The 16,953-nt window shown below is 54.6% G+C and overlaps 1 protein-coding gene across 14 annotated transcripts in view; it reads right to left on the bottom strand.

Moving 5' to 3' along the window:
• The window catches only part of RBFOX3 (RNA binding fox-1 homolog 3), a 108,258-nt gene that overhangs the window by 82,334 nt on the left and 8,971 nt on the right, over nt 1-16,953 (bottom strand). For 4 of the 14 annotated variants that reach the window (XM_072352070.1, XM_072352078.1, XM_072352065.1 and 1 more), the window contains exon 1: nt 1,513-1,697. The exons of 4 other annotated variants lie outside the window; for them this stretch is intronic. The gene's annotated coding sequence lies outside the window, so the exon portion shown is untranslated. Of the gene's footprint in view, nt 1-667; nt 799-1,512; nt 1,698-16,953 lie in introns of those variants that run through there. 6 more of the 14 variants (XM_072352075.1, XM_072352072.1, XM_072352067.1 and 3 more) reach the window with 3 other exon arrangements.

Genomic DNA, 16,953 nt, shown 5'->3' with positions numbered 1-16,953 from the left:
GCCCAGCCGCTGCATTCAGCCTTCTGCACAAATTACAAACTCTGAGCATTTGCTCCATCTATTATACAGAGGGGGGATGAAAAAAAAAAACACCCAGCCTTCGTTTCTCGCTTTGTGAGGCTTTGTGCGGTTTGATCACGCCTCAGCCATTTTAGCCAGAAGCCTGGAAGCTCTTTGGGGAACCGACCGTCCTAATCTGCATTTGCACAGCACCCAACAGAACGAGGCCTCCAGACTGAATGCAGCCTTCAGGCACGCAAATAAAGCAGCGGCAGCACGCAGTGTGGGGAGGCTGTGATAAAACACAGCCCTCCGGACAGCCAGGAGAGCAGTGGGCAGGGAGATGGTGTGGGGTATCCCCGACCACCAGGGCACAGCCATACACCATGCCCCACTGCAAGCATCGCACGTGGCACCACACACAGTGGGGAACACCCCCGCTCAGGGCCAGGCTTCCACGGAGGCAGCAAGCGAGCTCCAATCCTTCCCAAAAGGCAGCCGAAAATAGCCGCTGTGTTAATGTCATGCTTACTGGAGTGAGAAGCCAAGAAATCCCTGCTGCCACACTCCCTACCGCAGCCTCTCCAACCCCACAGAGGCTATGGGGACGGGGCCATACCCCCAAGCCCTACCCAGTGCTCCCAGCCCTAACACTACATTTGTTTACCTGGAGCATCCGCGTTGAAGCGCTCGGACGCAACACCGCACACTGCTGCAGGCGCACGCACCGACAGAGCATCACTGACATACAGAGGGCTGAACAACAGCGCTGGGTATTTACCCACGCAGCACCAATGAGCCAGGTGACTCTAGAAGGCCCTCGTTCCTTCCACGCACAGACAGCCCTGAGCACAGCACCTCAGCACAAGGAAAGCTGCACGTCCTGCACCCATCTGCTCGGTGCACCCCTTCCCCACACCAACGCTGCCCACAGAGCACCCCCCACCGCAGCCCCACTCCTCCTCCTCCTCCTCCCCATCAATCCCAGTGCCACCTCGCCTGACTTTTCATTACAATTCATCTTCACCTAGAGGGTGTGATGTTAATTAGCATAATATTCCCTTCCACAACAGTCCCTAATTAAGACATCCATTAAGAACCTCTAACGCAAACTTAATGAGAAGTTGTGCCAGGATTCTTTCGCAGGCAAATAAAACGCTGCAGACGCTAACTTAGAGAGACAGCCTCAGGAACAGCCGGATTTCATTAACAGATGCACCTGAGCCGGGGAAATCGGACTGCCCGGAGAGCACGGCCGCAACGCGCAGGGGAGAAACTTCCTACTGCAAAGCACCGGGCGCTGCGCTGCGCGATGCCGCGCCGCCTCCCAGCGAGCCGAACCGCTGCGCTCACCATCGGCACCGGGGCTCGCAACGGCCCCGCGCCCTCCCGCTGCCGGTGGGGGCAGCCCCCCAGGGTCACCCCACCGGAATCTCCCCGCAGCCTCCCCGCATCCCTCTCGTCCTCCCCGGTACCGCCCGACCGCCGCCCCCTCGGCTCCCGGTGACTCACGCGCTCAGAGGTCCCCGCGGCGGCGGCGGAGGCTGAAGGCAGCCGCGGGTCCCCACCCGCCGAGCGGCATCTCCCAGCAGCGGGCGGCCCGGCGGCAGCAGGCGGCGCGGTACCGACTGGGCTCGCCTCGCACGCGGCTGCGCCCGCGCCGCCGCCGCCCCCGGAGCCGCCGAACGAAAGAGAACGGAGCGCGCCCGCCCCCGGAGCCGCGGGGATGGGGGCTGGGGGGAGGGAGCACGTGCGGCCGCGCCACCCCCGCCCCGGCGCCCCCGGCCCCCGCCTCCTCTCCCCGCCCTCGGCCGCGCTGCTCCGCCGTGACGGTTTCGGCACCGAGCGAGGGCAGGGACTGCGGGGTTCCCACCGTGAGGACGGGATCCCCCTCGCTCCCACCCTACGGTGCGCCCCACCAAAGCAGCGCAGCACGCCCAGCACGCCCCCTCCCACCGCGGTTTCCCACCCCCAGCAGCACGCGGTCCCAGCCGTCGAGGCTCGCTCCCACCTCGGCAGCGTGCTCCTAACGAGCCCGGCACGCTCCCACCTCCGCCCTGCAAGAAGAGCCGGCTTTTTCCCCATCTCTGCCCTGAGAACGAACACGTTACAGCAGTGTCAAGCGCGGAGGTTATTTCCGCAGCGAGGCATTGCCCACTTGCGGAGATCGGTAAGCACCGAGCTGTCCCAAGGGCTTTAGCTCTGCGTTAAGACGCGTTCAGCAGCACCAGCCCTGCGAGAAGTGGCCTCGTGTATTTCTCACCCACCCCAGCGGAGGGAGCACGGGGCAGCGATCTCGACATGCCCATAGCAGTGGGATACAATCCTTCCTCAGTTCCTCCCGTCTTACACGGCAGCAGCCCTCAGGCTCCCCCAGCCCCTCTGCCTTCTTGGAAGCCCGGTTCATTTCTGCACTACAGGATTCTACAAAGCACGGCCTGCAGGAGGTCCCACAGAGCTGCCCCTTCTCCTCTGGCTCACCAGCGGGATGCACGATCTCACCGCAGCTCAGCACCATCATAAGATGCGTTTGCATTCTGCTACATCCCCACGTGGCACCCTGACACCACCGCCACACATTTTCTCCTTCCTCCAAAGGCTCTGAGGAACGGAGGACATCATCGGGGTTACACAGAGCAGCAGTGTGAGCACAGAGTGCAACATGCACCCATCCATCTCACCTCCATTCTGCATGACACGCACACGGCCATGAACAGCACCTCACGGCCTTCATTGCCAGCCCTACCAGGACACTCCTTGCTCTGCCCCTCCGTGCTGCTTCCTCACGGTTGGCTGAGGCTGAAGATGCTTTAGGCAGCACATTTAGAGAATGCAGAAGTGGGAACGCAGGAGAAAGAGGCGCTCTGCAAAACCTCACTGCACATCAAAGCCCTGAGCTGCTCCCAGAGCTGGGCCCACTCAGCACAGCCCCATGCTCAGCACAGCCCCATTCAGTGCAGGAGCCAGCGGTGCTGAGGGATTGCTAAGCAACCCCACGCTGTGCAGGGCTGCATGCAGCCACCCCCCCGGCCCCACAGAGCAGCCCACCTCGTTGCTTCCAGGGTAAGGAGGAGGAGGAGTGGGAAAGGAAGGCAGCGTGGAGTGATGCTGAGGTAGGAGAGGCGGTTTGGAAAACACAAGTCAATAGAACCCTGCCTCTTGGCAAGGCTGTGATGTGAACCAGAAGGAACATGTATTAATCTGGAAAAAAATATTTGTTTTTCTTAGCTTATTTCACAGCCTATTTGCCATTTAGAGCCTCCGTTTGGAGGGAAGCAGAGTTGCTAAATGACTGTTGCTTTTTTATCCATAGTGATGGGGCTGTTTTCCTTTCCATAGCTGCAACTGGAAAAGAAACCTGTTGTGGCTCTGCCTGGGGTTTTCCTTGGATTCAGACTCTATAAACCAGAGCTGCAGCAAAACCACAGCATGCAGGAATCCTCTTGTCCCCTCATCATGACCCTCCTGCTCTTCCTGCAGCACCCAAACAAGGGCAGTACTGAGCTCCAGCCCTGCAGGGATTGCCTTTGAGATGCAGAAACTTGCTCAAAACGAGGAGACAGGAGGAGGTCTCTCTCAAGTCACCCACAGTGGCTCGAGCTCTTGAGGACCCCCAACTTCCAGGTGCCCAAATACAGCCCACCCCCTTCCAGAGCACTGACTACACAGACAGTGCCTGCACAGGTGATGCTGGGCAACCACTGAGTCCCACAGCTCTGTGTTCAGCCCCCTGCATGCGGGTGCACGGCCCATGCTGTGCCCAAAGGCATTGCCCCCACAGAACACCAGGTACCTGCACAGCCCCTATAGGGTGGGGTGAGGTGTGGAAGGGCCAGGATGTGCTGATGGCAATGTCAGAAGCCCTGACCCACAAAAACCCAAAGCAGAGCGTGTAATAACTGTACAGAAAGTAACTACACGCCTGGTCGTGGGCGAGTGCAGCCTGCAAAGAGCTCTCCTGCACCAGAGGGATAAGGAGAGAGAGCCCATGCTAATGCACTCTGAAATAATGCTTTTTCAAAACCAATTTGTGATAGATTTCATAGCCAAGTTATGCAACGTAATGAGCAAATCTAAAACATAATTGTCACTGCACATTAACAGCAAAACCCTGAGCCTCTACTACACTAACAAACTTATTAAATCAGCGAGCATTGCACTGCATCAGTCAATTACTCCAGCAACACTAAGATCACCAGAACAATCTGATATCCATTACAGAGGGAGGAGGAGGGAGAGCGTGGAACTGGAGCTGCCCACAGTGTGACACGTTCTGAAGCATCACATGTTGTTACATTCCTGATGCGGTGCTGCTGCACCTGTGGGATCTTTGCAGCCACTTCATAGAGCAAGCTCAGCATCTGTCAGAGCAGCTCTGTTGCCTGGCTCCATCCCTGTGCTCTCAGCTCACCCCTGGCTCCAGGGCAGGCAGACACCCACAGGGACACACGGGTTGGCACAGCTCCATGTCCCCAACACCACCATCCCATAATGTTCCATCCACGCAAGGCAGCCAAACAGCAGAATAACCTCATTTTGAGGTGAGCCTGGGAAGGCATCCCCGCAAACACCTGGAGCAAAGTGCGCCTCGGCGCCGTGATTTGACACGGTGCTAATTATGCAAATTAATCACTGCTAAATCAGGTGTGTGTGTATTTATTTATTTTGCATTTTGCACAGCAACCGAGGCAGGAGGAGCGCCGGGAAAGCAGCACTGCCCCATTCATCCCGATAAGGACTGCCTGCTGACACGCCGTGCCACCCAACATCCCCACCTCCTGCTTGAAGATTACATTCCCCATTGACTCCTGGGCATCGCACCATTCCCAGCTCTCAGTGTGCCATTGCAAAGAACAAACCGTGCTGGGGATGCAGCCACAGCCCTCTTCCAAAGGGGAGGGATTTTCTTCCACCCTCTCTCTTTGCTCTGAGGTTCTCAAAGTTGAAAAACAGAGCAACAAACAGCAGCTGAGGATGGGAGATGGAGAGGAGCTGCCCCTCCATGCAACGCTGCCACCCCCTTCATTCCAAGCACAGCACTTTGGGAACACAGAGACAACTCTATCAGGGGAACAAGAGCTAATTAAATTCACCGTGATCGTTGGAGAGGAAATTATTTAATATTCTGCACAGGGTTTGATATCTGAGAGCACGAACAGCCACGTTCTGTTGGAGATCCTTCCCAGTGCTGGAGGCTGCACTGTGTGGGACAGGTTGTTGTGGGGCTGCCATGTCTCACAGTGGGCAGGTAGTGCTGACCTGCAATGCTGTCACCCAGCCCTGTTCTCATGGCCAACGTGTTGTGGCAGCTCATCCATTCTGCTTTGCCACTCAGCCCCAGTTTCAGCCTGGGCAGGGAGCAGCAGGACACCCAGCACCCTCCCCACAAGACCCTCAGAGTGTATCCATCCATCCACACTGCAGCTCTCCCCCCATGCTGGCTGCTGGGACCAACCCAGCCCTGAGCACTGCACAGCATGCAGCCCTGCATGCAGCCAGCAGCCACAGGCCATCCCTGCACACAGCTGGTAACCAGGAACACCACGAGCCCCCCTCCAGCCCAGCTCCTTCCTTGGACATCTCATGATATTTTAGAAGCTAAATGTCAGGTTCTACTCACTGTCATTGAGTCCAATAAGGCAGTGGGCGCTTCCCAAACGCACTCCACTCCCCAGCTCCCATCCCACTCCCTTCACCCCTTCCCACCGCACGCACACAGGGAAGTGATTACAAGCAGCAATAATTTTCCTTCTGTATTTATGTCACCAATACCTTCTGCTAATTCCTGAGGCTGCCAGCATGGTAGCACTAATACCTCTGCAAAAGACAAAGCAATTATTTCTAAACATAGCTCCCTTCCCTTGCGCTGTCACCATCTAAATCACTAAACCCCTGCTCTGTTGACAGCATCTTCTTCTTGGTAGCAAGGGGAAAAAAAAGTTATTGGGTTCTTCCCCTCAGAAAAAGCATAGCCAGAGACATTAAGCAAGCAAACATCTCCAGCCCAACGCCTGAGCCCAGCACTAAGCACATCCCCATTGACATCCATAGGGCAATAGGGTTGGCCCCGGGGAGAGCTCAGTGGGGGGAGAGGAGCAATGAGAGGCCGAGTTCTTATCAACTGCCCCTAAAATACCTCCGCAACATCTCACATCCAACCTACACCAGCACCGCCGGTAATTAACAGCTATGTTTTAATTAAACATTGATTAACTCCTAATTAGTCTAATGATTAGTCACCTGAAGGAGACAAAGCAAAATACTAGATCTGCCAAGACAGGAGAGGGAGAAGGCAAATGATGAAAGATGAGAGGAGACTGAAATTCCTTCCCTGCTTCCCTCTGGGCCAAATGTTTTCTCTCATTCCCCTCCTTTATAAATGAGCCCTTCAATGTGAATCTTTTGAGTTGTGGCAAGTCTGATAAAGTCTCCTGTTAGTGATGCAGAGGAGGCAGACTATTTTTTTTTGCCTTTTCCATCAGATTTCAGCTTGTTAATGCAGCTAAAGAGGTCAGTTAGTAACCAAATTAGTCTCCATCACCAGAACAAAGTGAGCCAGGGCTGCACCTTTCCTCCAGCAATGCCTCGATGTGAGCACTACACAGACAGCAAGAGGATGCCATGGGTGCGTCCCCACAGCCCTTCTCCTTTTTGAGACAGGGCCATTTACCTGCATTACTCAGAGAAATCACTCCTGGCTGAAGGCTGTGGACATGCTGGCAGCAGGGCACACTATGGGACGTACTGGGCAGCACGGGTATGCTCAGAGCCCCACTCACACACAGGAGATCTGCCGGCACCTCACCACCCCCCCCCAGAAGCACCGTGGGACCCCAGCAGCAGGGGACGCAGAGGTTGAAACCCTGCCTGCAGGCTCTTGCAGAGCTGCAGGTGGATCGATTGCTTCACACATCTCATCAGAGCAGGACCGCTACGGATCAATGCGGTGAGGGCAGCAGGGGAGGCAGCGCAGTGGCCACCCTCCTCCTCCTCCTCCTGGAGCAGCATCAGCAGGGAACCCCCAGACCCACCTGGATCCTGCTCAGCACCCGCTGGGAGAAGCAAACAGCAGCAGCGCAGCAGGATCCCTTTGCAAACCCTGCACCCTTTTGCACAGCACCACCCCAGCAGCACAGACAGCCCCGCTGCCTTTTCCCCCACCCCCAGCCATAGGCAGGGGGGTCCAGAGCCCAACCCCCACCTTCCTGGGGACCTTTGGCCATTGCAGGTTTAGCAGTGCAAAGCATGGCTTCATTGCAGCTGAGGTCGGTGCCATTGATTTCTTGTTTTGTTTTAAGTGCAGCTAATCTAATAGTTAATTTATTTAAATTGATAGGGCAGAGAGAAATTACATTTCTATCTTCTCCGAATAGATCTGACACCGCCTGCGGTCCAGGTGAGCTCAGAGCTGGGATAAAGGCCCCAACGCAGCCCGACCACAACCACCTTCATCTCAGCTACGACATTTTTCATCTCATTACTGCCATTTTAGCAAACAAACCAGTGTAGGGTTGTGCTTTTTTAAGTCACCCACAGTAAACAGCAGGTCCAAGGACAGATCTAGCAGCTTCAGGGCCAAATTAGGGCACTGAGCACCCAGATGCTGCCCATGGGCACATGCAGAGCTCCCCCCTCCCCAGCCCTACACTCAGCCATAGGTTTCCTGTAAGAGTCAGCACCGTGCCAGATTTATGGAGGATGCTGCTCAGTATTTCACGAGTGCTGCAGGCAATCCCATCGCTGCCACTGCGGCTGCACAGAAAAGCACTTTGTAGATTTGATTACGCGATAAGGAGCAGCCGAAATGCAACTTGTTGCCTGTTTCCCAGAGTAATTAATTTCGTCTGTATTGAACAAATGACATAATTTTGAAGATTTCTGGGTTATGGATGAAGTAAAGACCAGATGAGAGCGTCCTCATTGGCTCCGAGATTAATTAACACTGAGGCTAAGCGAGCTCTCTGCTCTGCAGGATTGGTTTGCTTGGCACATTTGTGATCTACCTGCTCAGCCCATGGCTGACCCCAAGGACGGCACATCCAGCACAGCCAGGCTGGGAGCAGCAACCCCCATTGATCAGGGCAGAGGAGCCCCATTGGAAGCCATTCCTATAGCAGGACACTGGGGAATGCCAGAGACACCCAAACTTCAGGGCATCCCTCTGGGTCCCAAGCTACGCACTCCAGCCATGGGGCAGGCACAGAGCAGGGCACATCCATATGAAGGCACAGAGAGGCTCAGGAAGGGAGATTTCCCCTCATCCACCCCAGACTTGCTTAAGATTCCCCAAGTGGGGTGAAAAAAAACCAGGGCTCCGTGCGGCGTTTATTCATGAGCCAGGCGTTCCATTCAATGCGCCTCAACGCAGGATCAAAGATACAGAGCAGCACCTAATTAATTATTTTCTCCCTCTTCTTCTGTAACATCCCCTCGTCGAGCGCAGAGCCCCAGAATCTAAAAGCCTCCCTTTCAATGACTCCGCATAATGAGATGGATTTGGACTCCAGCAAATTTGTTCGGTTTTATGGAGTATTACATGAAAATGCTGTGAAATTAAGTTCTGTCTTTGCTATCACGCCACGGCCATCAGAGCGCTTTTATGTACGGCACTGAGACTAAAAGATGGGAAAGTGAGTCCTTGCCGCAGTAATGTGGCGAATGGGGAGAGGGAGGAGCCGTGCAATGAAGATGACATGGTGGAGGGTTAGACCCAGGGAAATGATGAAGGGAACAAGAAAGTGATGCAGATAAAGAGAGTACAAGCAGAGAGCCCAGAATGGGGCCAACAGAGCGGCGCAGCAGCGGGAGGTGGGAGTCCCTGTGTCTCCTTCCAAGCCGCCCTGCTGAGCCCATCCTATTCACTCTCCTCCTTCTCCCTTCTTCCCTTCCCACCTCTCCTTGCTCCCTTCCTCTCTGCACCAGCCCCGCTCAGCCCCACAGGCATCTATTTCTTCCCTTGGCAACTTTATAACCCATTTCCTTGCCTGACAGCAATTAAGCAAATGCTTCACTTCCAATCCCACGGCCCGTAAACAATGGGAAAATAAAACGCTATAAAGGAAAAGGCAACGAGATCCACACACACACACATTTGTGGAGGGCAGGGGGAAGCCAGGGACAACACCAGCTGTATCAGAGGCTGCATACCTCCCCATACACTGCTCAGCTCCCGGTCCCTGAACACACATTTGGGGAAGGAGGCATTCCCAGAGCACTCGGGGAGCTGTGAGCTGCCTGCATGGATGGCACTTACATAAAATGAAATGGCCAAAAATAAATAAATAAGAAGACAGCAGCAGCAGCACTCCACCCCCCCCCACCCCCCCCCCCATGGTGATGTATGCGATTTTTGGTGCCTGACAGGCCCTGAGCCTCCGGGGAGCCGCATTGATAAATCGCACCTTTCAGTCGGCCGTGAACATCTTCACGTCCCCAGGCTTAAAGAAACCCAGAGCATCCAATGGTGGCACTCAGCCTTCAATCTGGGGCTGCCCACCACGAGTCCCAGCCACCTAATGGGAGCTGCTCCAGCATTAGCGCAGCGAGAAGCATTCTGATGTACAAACCGCTGGGAACACGGAGCCCTGCGCCGAGGAAACTCGAACAGACACACTTTCTAATTTCCATGACAACTGTAATAGGGTATTTGCTTGGTTTGGGAGAGCCTGGGTGTGCAGGAATGCACTCATTAGGCACACAGAGAGGAGAGAGGCTTCTGCCAAGCAGCGGTGCCCTGGTGCGCATCAGGGGCAGGATGGGGTGCTGGGGGGCAGTGGGAGATGCATCCCATCCCACCTCAGGGAGGTGGAGGGGACAGCAGCCTATGTCCATGTGGGCAGAGCAGGACAGGGCAGCACAGGGACCTGAACCAGAGGCAGGCAGGACTGCTGGGATGTATGGGCACATAGTCCTGTGCTGAGGCCCTGGGATGGGGCTGAAGGCTCAGTGCAATTCCCTCCCCGAGATACTCAAGGGGCAGAGGGACCAGCAAGCAGTTAGCAAGCAAGAGAGAAATCCAGGCGATTACTGAAAAGCTTGGACATGGCAGTGAATCCCATTGCTGCCAACAGCATCCCCAAGCCATTAAGAGGAAAAAAAAAAAAATATCAAGATGTGGACAGAATTAGATTGGCCATAGGTGAAAAATGGCTCAATTATTTCTAGTGCCAGAACCGCAGAAGGACATTTCCCTCTGCTCCTGATCCACAACCTCCCACTAATTAGCAGACCTAGCAGAGAGAAAAATGCTCCGAGCTCTGAAGAGAGCAACAGCTCGAGACAACACAGCCACGGCCACATCCAGGCGCATTTGTATGCACTGCATAAGCTGGGCACAAAACAACGCACATGGAGAATCGCACTCTGGCAGATAGGAACTTGCTATGAGAGGAGCTGCTTCCTGCAACCATAGGGTGGGCTCCCAGCCAGAGCCAGCCCTACAGCCCCCCCTGAGCTCCTGGTACACTGAGGGCTCTGTCCTGCCCCAGCACCTCTGCTGGGATCACAGTGGCACAGCACAGCCCTGGTCCCACACAGGGCTCAGCAGTGATGCACGCAGCAGAATCCAACAACCCTGAGCTGAGAAAGGCACAGCCAGGACGGGAGAGCTGCGGGCATGCAGGGGAGGACAAAGCCTGGAGGAGAATCCAGCTCTTTGGGAACAGGCTGGAGGACAGAGATAACTGCAGGCGCTACCTCACCATCCTCTCTCCTCTTTGTACGCAGGGATCTTTTAAGGCGACTGATGCATAAAAAACAACAACAACAATGAAAAAGTTACCAGGAGGCCCTGCCCCCTCCCTGACAAACTTCCGAACATGCTGTCATCAAGAAAAATGATGCTGGCAAGGAAGAAATCCGCTGGGGTTGCTGGCAATTTACCAGGCTCCAGCCCCAATGAGTGTTTATCAATAATTTCAGGATCTGCCTGTCGCAGCCACCGACTCCGCGCTCAGGCAGAGATCTGGGAGCAGCGCGGGTGTCAGCACCGCCACGGGGAGAGGAGGCACGATGAAAAGGGAAATCAATTAACTGCTCCTCAGGAGCGGGGATTTGCCAGCATTACAGGGAAAGGTCTGTTCACCTTGCTGTAACAGGAAAACACTTAAATGCTCCTCGGTGACACAAAGGCACGTCCCAAGCCACGGCGAGCTGATGCCGCGGGCAGCTGAGCTGCAGTCAGGGACAGCGATGGTTGCAGCGGTTACTGTGCAAGAGGGAATGATAAAGCAGCAGTGGCTGCATGCACTGAGATGCCTACAGCCTCTTTTGGGGCAGCTGCATGCCCCACAGCTCCCTTGCAGCCCCATGGGGCTGTGCCTTGCCCCCATTCTACACCCTGTGACCTACCCTCAGCCTGGAAGGGGACAGGGAAGCAGGGTGCAAAGGGGACTGCTTGGAAACAGGCAGTTGGGATGAGCCCACAGGCTCTGCCAAGCCACTACCCATTGCCCCCATGCTGAAGGCAGCCACAGCACCTAGCTACCGAGAGCAAGGCACTGCATCTGCATCACTGTGTGTAAGAGCCGCTAATGCATCTGCCTTCCTGAATGGGTCTAATGGCTTTCTGAGCCAGGGGATGCCAGACTCTTAACCACCCCGTAGTGCTGAGCTGCACAACACAACCAAGCACTGCATGGGAAAAAAAAAAAAAGACATTCCTCCCTTCCACATTTTAAATTTACTGCCTTTTTCATTTGATACCACATATTTATGAGAAGTAGTGAATATTCATTTCCTGTTACTCGCTTTTATGTCACTCCTGAGTTTATACAACCCCATAGTCTATCACCCCAACCAAGAGAGCCCTAATTTATCAGGCTCTCCTCAAACAGAAGCTGTCCCGTGCCTTTGATCAGCCTCATCATCCTTTACCTTTTCTAGTTCAACCATCTCCGTTCTGTCACTGGAAAACCACAACCACCCAGAACAGTTGTGCTGCAACACAGCATATTATACCTTGGCATAACACTGCTGCTGTTTTGTTTTCAGTCTCTCTCCTAACAACTACTAACAATCAATTCGCCTTATTTGACTGACACCGCGCACTGAGAAGACATTTTCATACAACTACCCACAGACACTGCAAGATCCCTTTTCCCAAGCAGGAAATATTGAAGGTCTGCTTTGTTTTCCTATAGTTGAGAATGTTTTCTCATCTGTATTACTCGGCTACAGCAACATTCATCTGCTGTTTTACCACCCAGCTGCTCACAGCCCTGCCCAATCAGCTTCAAACTATCCCAGCTATTATAGAAAGCTCTCAGATGGAGATTGGGAGAGGCAGATAAGACGCCAAACCCACAGACCCCTAGGCCAGCTCTCCTGCTTGGGGGCCAACCTCATAGAATCATTAAGCTTGGAAAAGGCCTCTAAGCACATGTAGCCCAACCACCCACCTCCCACCAACGCTGCCCGCTGAACCATGTTCCTTCGTACCACATCCACACATTTCTTGAACACCTCTGGGGACAGTGACTCAACCACCTCCCTGGGCAGCCATGTACATCCCCACATCCTCCTCCCAGAGCCTTTTATTTCACTCCATGTTTCTCTGCAGGCAGCGCGACCCCAGAGGCTCAGATAATGAGGACAACGATAGCAACACGCGAATAAGGGAACATGTGGCGGTTTTCTTGTTCAGCTGGATTTTTAACTGCAGAAGCAGTCTCTTTATGTGGCCTTCCTGAGCCATTCACAGTTCTTCCTCCCTCTGAGATGACTTCACACCATACCAAAGAGCAGGAAAAGCCCGCCCAGGCATCCTGTGGCCATTTGGCCAGAGCTGCAGAGACCAGCAAAGCCCAGCTTCCAGCTGAAACGGCTGCCTTGAGCCAGAGGGAGGCTACACCACCTGCCCTGCCGTAAACCCCCTACCCCTTCTAGAGGGAGGAATTAAGAGAGGATTACGCCTCCAGGCACGTATTGACAGCAACGGGCAAATCAATCGGGAGCAACAGCACAAGCCATTAAAGCACATTTGGACTTTGCAGAAGAGTCGGGAGCACAGAGGAGGAATTTCGAGGTGGAAGAGCTCCGGATGGAGCGTGAACGGCAGGCGGGAGAGAACGGTGGGCACGGCCGGAGTCAGCACCGCGGACAGCGCCCGCAGCCCCACGGAGCGCCCCGCGCACCCCACACGTGGGAGCCGGAGCCCCATGCTGAGCACAGCCCCACTGACCCCCCCAAGAGGACCCCTACCGTGGCACCCGTTACCCAGCCCGCAGCAGGGAGACTGCTTGATGTCCTCCTCTTGTATGGGGAGAGCACACTTCCTCACCAATGCACATTCACTTCTAGAAAGCACTACCATCCCACCCGGCTGCCTCAAGCTTATAGCATACTTTAACCTGCTCTTTCAGAGCTGTTAAGACCCGCCGGCCCTGCTGCCTGCAGTGGGAACAGCCTCTCAGTATCACCGTGCTGCAGGCTGGCCTGCCAGCCATGAGCCATTTTGTTGCTGGAGGGAATTCTGCTCTAAGCAGCTGGCCCAGCATCCAGGCTGCTGTCAGTCAGGGAATGCTCAGTCCTGCACTCCCTCTGCTAGACTGCAGACACCCCTTCCAAAGAGAACCCTTCTGAAATTAGCAGTTCTTAATTAATATTAATACCCTGCATTGTGTCAGATCATCCCCTGTATTTATACGCCCTCCCCAGGCAACTTTCCTGCCCACCCCTCATACAACAGGGAGGTGATTACACAAGCAGGTCCTGTGTTGCTGGGTGCTCCTGAGCCACAGGCCTGGAGTGGCTGTAATGGATTGGTGACACCGTCATATTTATGGGTATTTCAAGAGAAAGAAAAAGGCTAGTGGGTGTTCATATGTTCTTGTTGTATTATTTAAGAGAAGCCATTTGAGAGCACAGGGGAAGCAGCGTCTGCTCCCAAAAGGAGGAAAAATAATGGAGGGGAATATTTGCAAAAAGCTCAGTTAAGTAAATATTTTATGCCCAATAATGTTATGGCTTTTGAATGATGCATGCAGGGGAGTTGAAAGGAGGTGAGGCACAGAGCAAGGCAACATACAGCGCGTGTGGAGTGCAAAGGTGTTCATGCTGGGGGAGGGCAAAAGGAAACACTGTGACCTGGCTGCTGCACCTCATCCCAGCTGGGTGAGCTGCAGGAAAAGGCAGCGCAGAAGGGAAAGATCACCCCTAAACCTGGATTGACAATGCCCTTCTGAATCAGGAAAGATAGAGCTGACCTCACAGAGGAGTGGGTTTGTGCCCCCAAAAGTGGATGACTCTTTCTGACACGCTGACCCTTCTCCTCCGGTGTTTGATGTCACATCATAGAGAGGGACGGTGAGAGAAATCTGCATCCCACTGACCAAGAGGAACAGGGACACCGGGGGCAAGGAAGTGGAAGACAAGCAGATGGTCCAGGAGGAAAAGGAAGATGGGAAAAGCATAAGGAAGGCCAACCAGGCAGAGGGAGGCAGCAGGGCTGCCAAAGGGAAGAAAGCAGTGCTGGCACAGGCAGGGATGCTGCTCTGACCAGGGGAATTCTGCCACTTGCAGGCAGAAGCACTGGGTGAGCATCAGGCATGAGGTAAGCACAGAGGGGAGTAAAATACCATTAAGCATAATAAGAAATGTACTTGATCAATGAGCTCTGCAGCTGAGGATCAATGGGAGGCAGACACAGCCATTAGCTAAGAAAGCTGAGAAAGAGCCCCAGGCTCTGATGGAGTGGTCAATACCAGGTTTAACTGAGCAGTGGAGGAAGGGTCCCCAGAAGGGAGCAGATGAAGGCTGCAACCAGAAGAGACGGGGCTGACTTCACTCCTCAGGGCTCAGACCCCCAACAGATCCCAGGCTGTGGCTTGATGAGAAGCACACACACAGGGGTTTCCTCAGGAGGGAAGTTTGATCTTCATCCTATGAGTAAATACAGACCCAACAGCCACAGGGGTAGCATCCCTGGCCCCAAGCCTGGCCCAGCTGGCAGCACTGCCACAAAGACCCCATCACACTGCTGCCCAGGACTCCATCAGGCACCTGACTGCTGCACTGAACTGACCTCACTGCTGAACTCCAGCTCTGCACTCCCTTCACACATCCTCTGGGGCTGTCTGCTGCAATCCTGACCCATTGCACCGCTTCTCACTTGGCTGAAACCCCACAGCCAGAGCCTGACCTCAGCAAACCAAGCTAGCAGAGAAGAAAAGCAGCACTGATCTCTGGGAGCCTTCGGGGACTAGACACATAACCAGCAATGTCTCAGGAGCATTAAAGCCTGGGGTTGTGCTAAAGGCTGTGTCTGTGAGTGCGTGTGAAGACAACGAGACAAGCAGCTGCTCCCTGGGGTCCCTCCTGGGGAGGGCTCCTTGTTCCCACTGGAGCTAAAATAACAGCCCCTCTCCCATGGGGCTGCTCCTGGCTCCTGCCACAGGACACGCTCCAGCCCTTCATCACTGCAGGCAGCACAAAGCACACTCCCATCACTGTCCCCTGCCCTGCAGGAATAGCTGTGTGGCGACCCCAGTCCGGGCAAGGGGCCACAGCTTTTTTGAGCCCTGACCTTGAGCTCACTTTAGCAGTTCCCACTGGCAGAGCTCTGCTCCCTCCCCACACATTCCTTCAGACCAAATACTTTCAGCAGCAAGCACAGCATCTCTGGAGAGGCAGATGGCAAAACTCCCAGCCCAGCCAGTAATGGCCAACCAGGCAAACACCTGCAGGAGGAACTTCCAGCTGGAGAGGTGGGGAGAGTGCAGATTGCCCCCACCCTTCTGCTCTCACTGCCCCTCCCCATCACCCACCCACAGCGACCCCTACATCACTGCAGGTGGGTACACAGAAGGTTCCTCCTCCACTGGGAACAGCCCCCTCCAAATACCTGACCCTGATCAGCTCCCATTGCCTCCCAGCTGTCCCAGTACAGCCTCCAGCCCCCCCAGCAGCCCCACACATCTGTGTGCAGACCAGGCCATCAACCCACAGAGCTCATCCCAGCTCTGCTCACTGTGGTTGAGATTGCAGTGCTGCACCAAGGTCCCAGCACTGCATACTTTAGTGGCACTAACGAGCTCTTGGTACACACAGCTCTGTGCCAGGAGCCCAGAGGAGCACTGCAGACACACCCCCATACAGCAGAGGAAAGATCAGGTTCTATGTAAGCACGCACAGGAGCAAACCAGGACACCTCAAGCTACTTTGTTCAGTTACCTTCTGTAAGGGCAGCTAATATAAAGATGCTAACAAAGGTAATGGTAAATATACAAAGGTTAAATGTAAAGGAAGACTCACCAGTGTTGATTCCTTGACCAGAGAAGCTGGAGCAGTCTCCACTGAGGATTGATCTCCAAGAGATGCTGCCTCAGTGGGGGTCAGCCCTTAAATGAGGTCTTAGAGGAGGTGGAGTCGAGCTCCATCCCTTCCGGGAGCACAGCTCCATCACTCTCACCTGTGCTCCTGCAGCTGCCCCAACACTTGTCTCAGCTGATTAATCAGAGGTTCAGGCTGTGATTACCAATGTCCCATACACCGTCCCACTCTCCTAGCTACCTCCCCTCCCTTTTCCTTCCTTCTCTCTCTTCTCAGAGGTCTCCACACGCAATGCTTTGACCATTGCTCTCCTAAGAAATATGCAGCTTTATTTTCCATAGACAGACAGAAAGCATGGAATCCATGTGACCCATGCAGACCTCTGCAGGTGTCACACTGGGCACTCGGTTTCCCCTTAGGGAACACCTATAGGCAGCATTCCTGCTTGGAGCTCCCAGGCACGCACTCACAGTGCTTTCACCAGCAGCCACAGCACAACCACAGTCCCTTCTCCTGTGGCCCTGGCAGCACCAGAAGCATCAGTGAGGGGTCTCTGAGCCACGATGTGCCTGACAGCCCCTCGGCCACATCTGCTCGTGGGGTGAGAGTGAGGTTCTGCTGATGCCAGATCAACTGCATCAGCTCCAAGTGCAGATTAGCAGCGTCTCCAGGTAGAGCGACCAA

This window comes from Excalfactoria chinensis, chromosome 17 (assembly GCF_039878825.1).
Source record: "Excalfactoria chinensis isolate bCotChi1 chromosome 17, bCotChi1.hap2, whole genome shotgun sequence".
Taxonomy (NCBI): domain Eukaryota; kingdom Metazoa; phylum Chordata; class Aves; order Galliformes; family Phasianidae; genus Excalfactoria; species Excalfactoria chinensis.
This window is presented reverse-complemented; position numbering and strand designations above follow the sequence as displayed.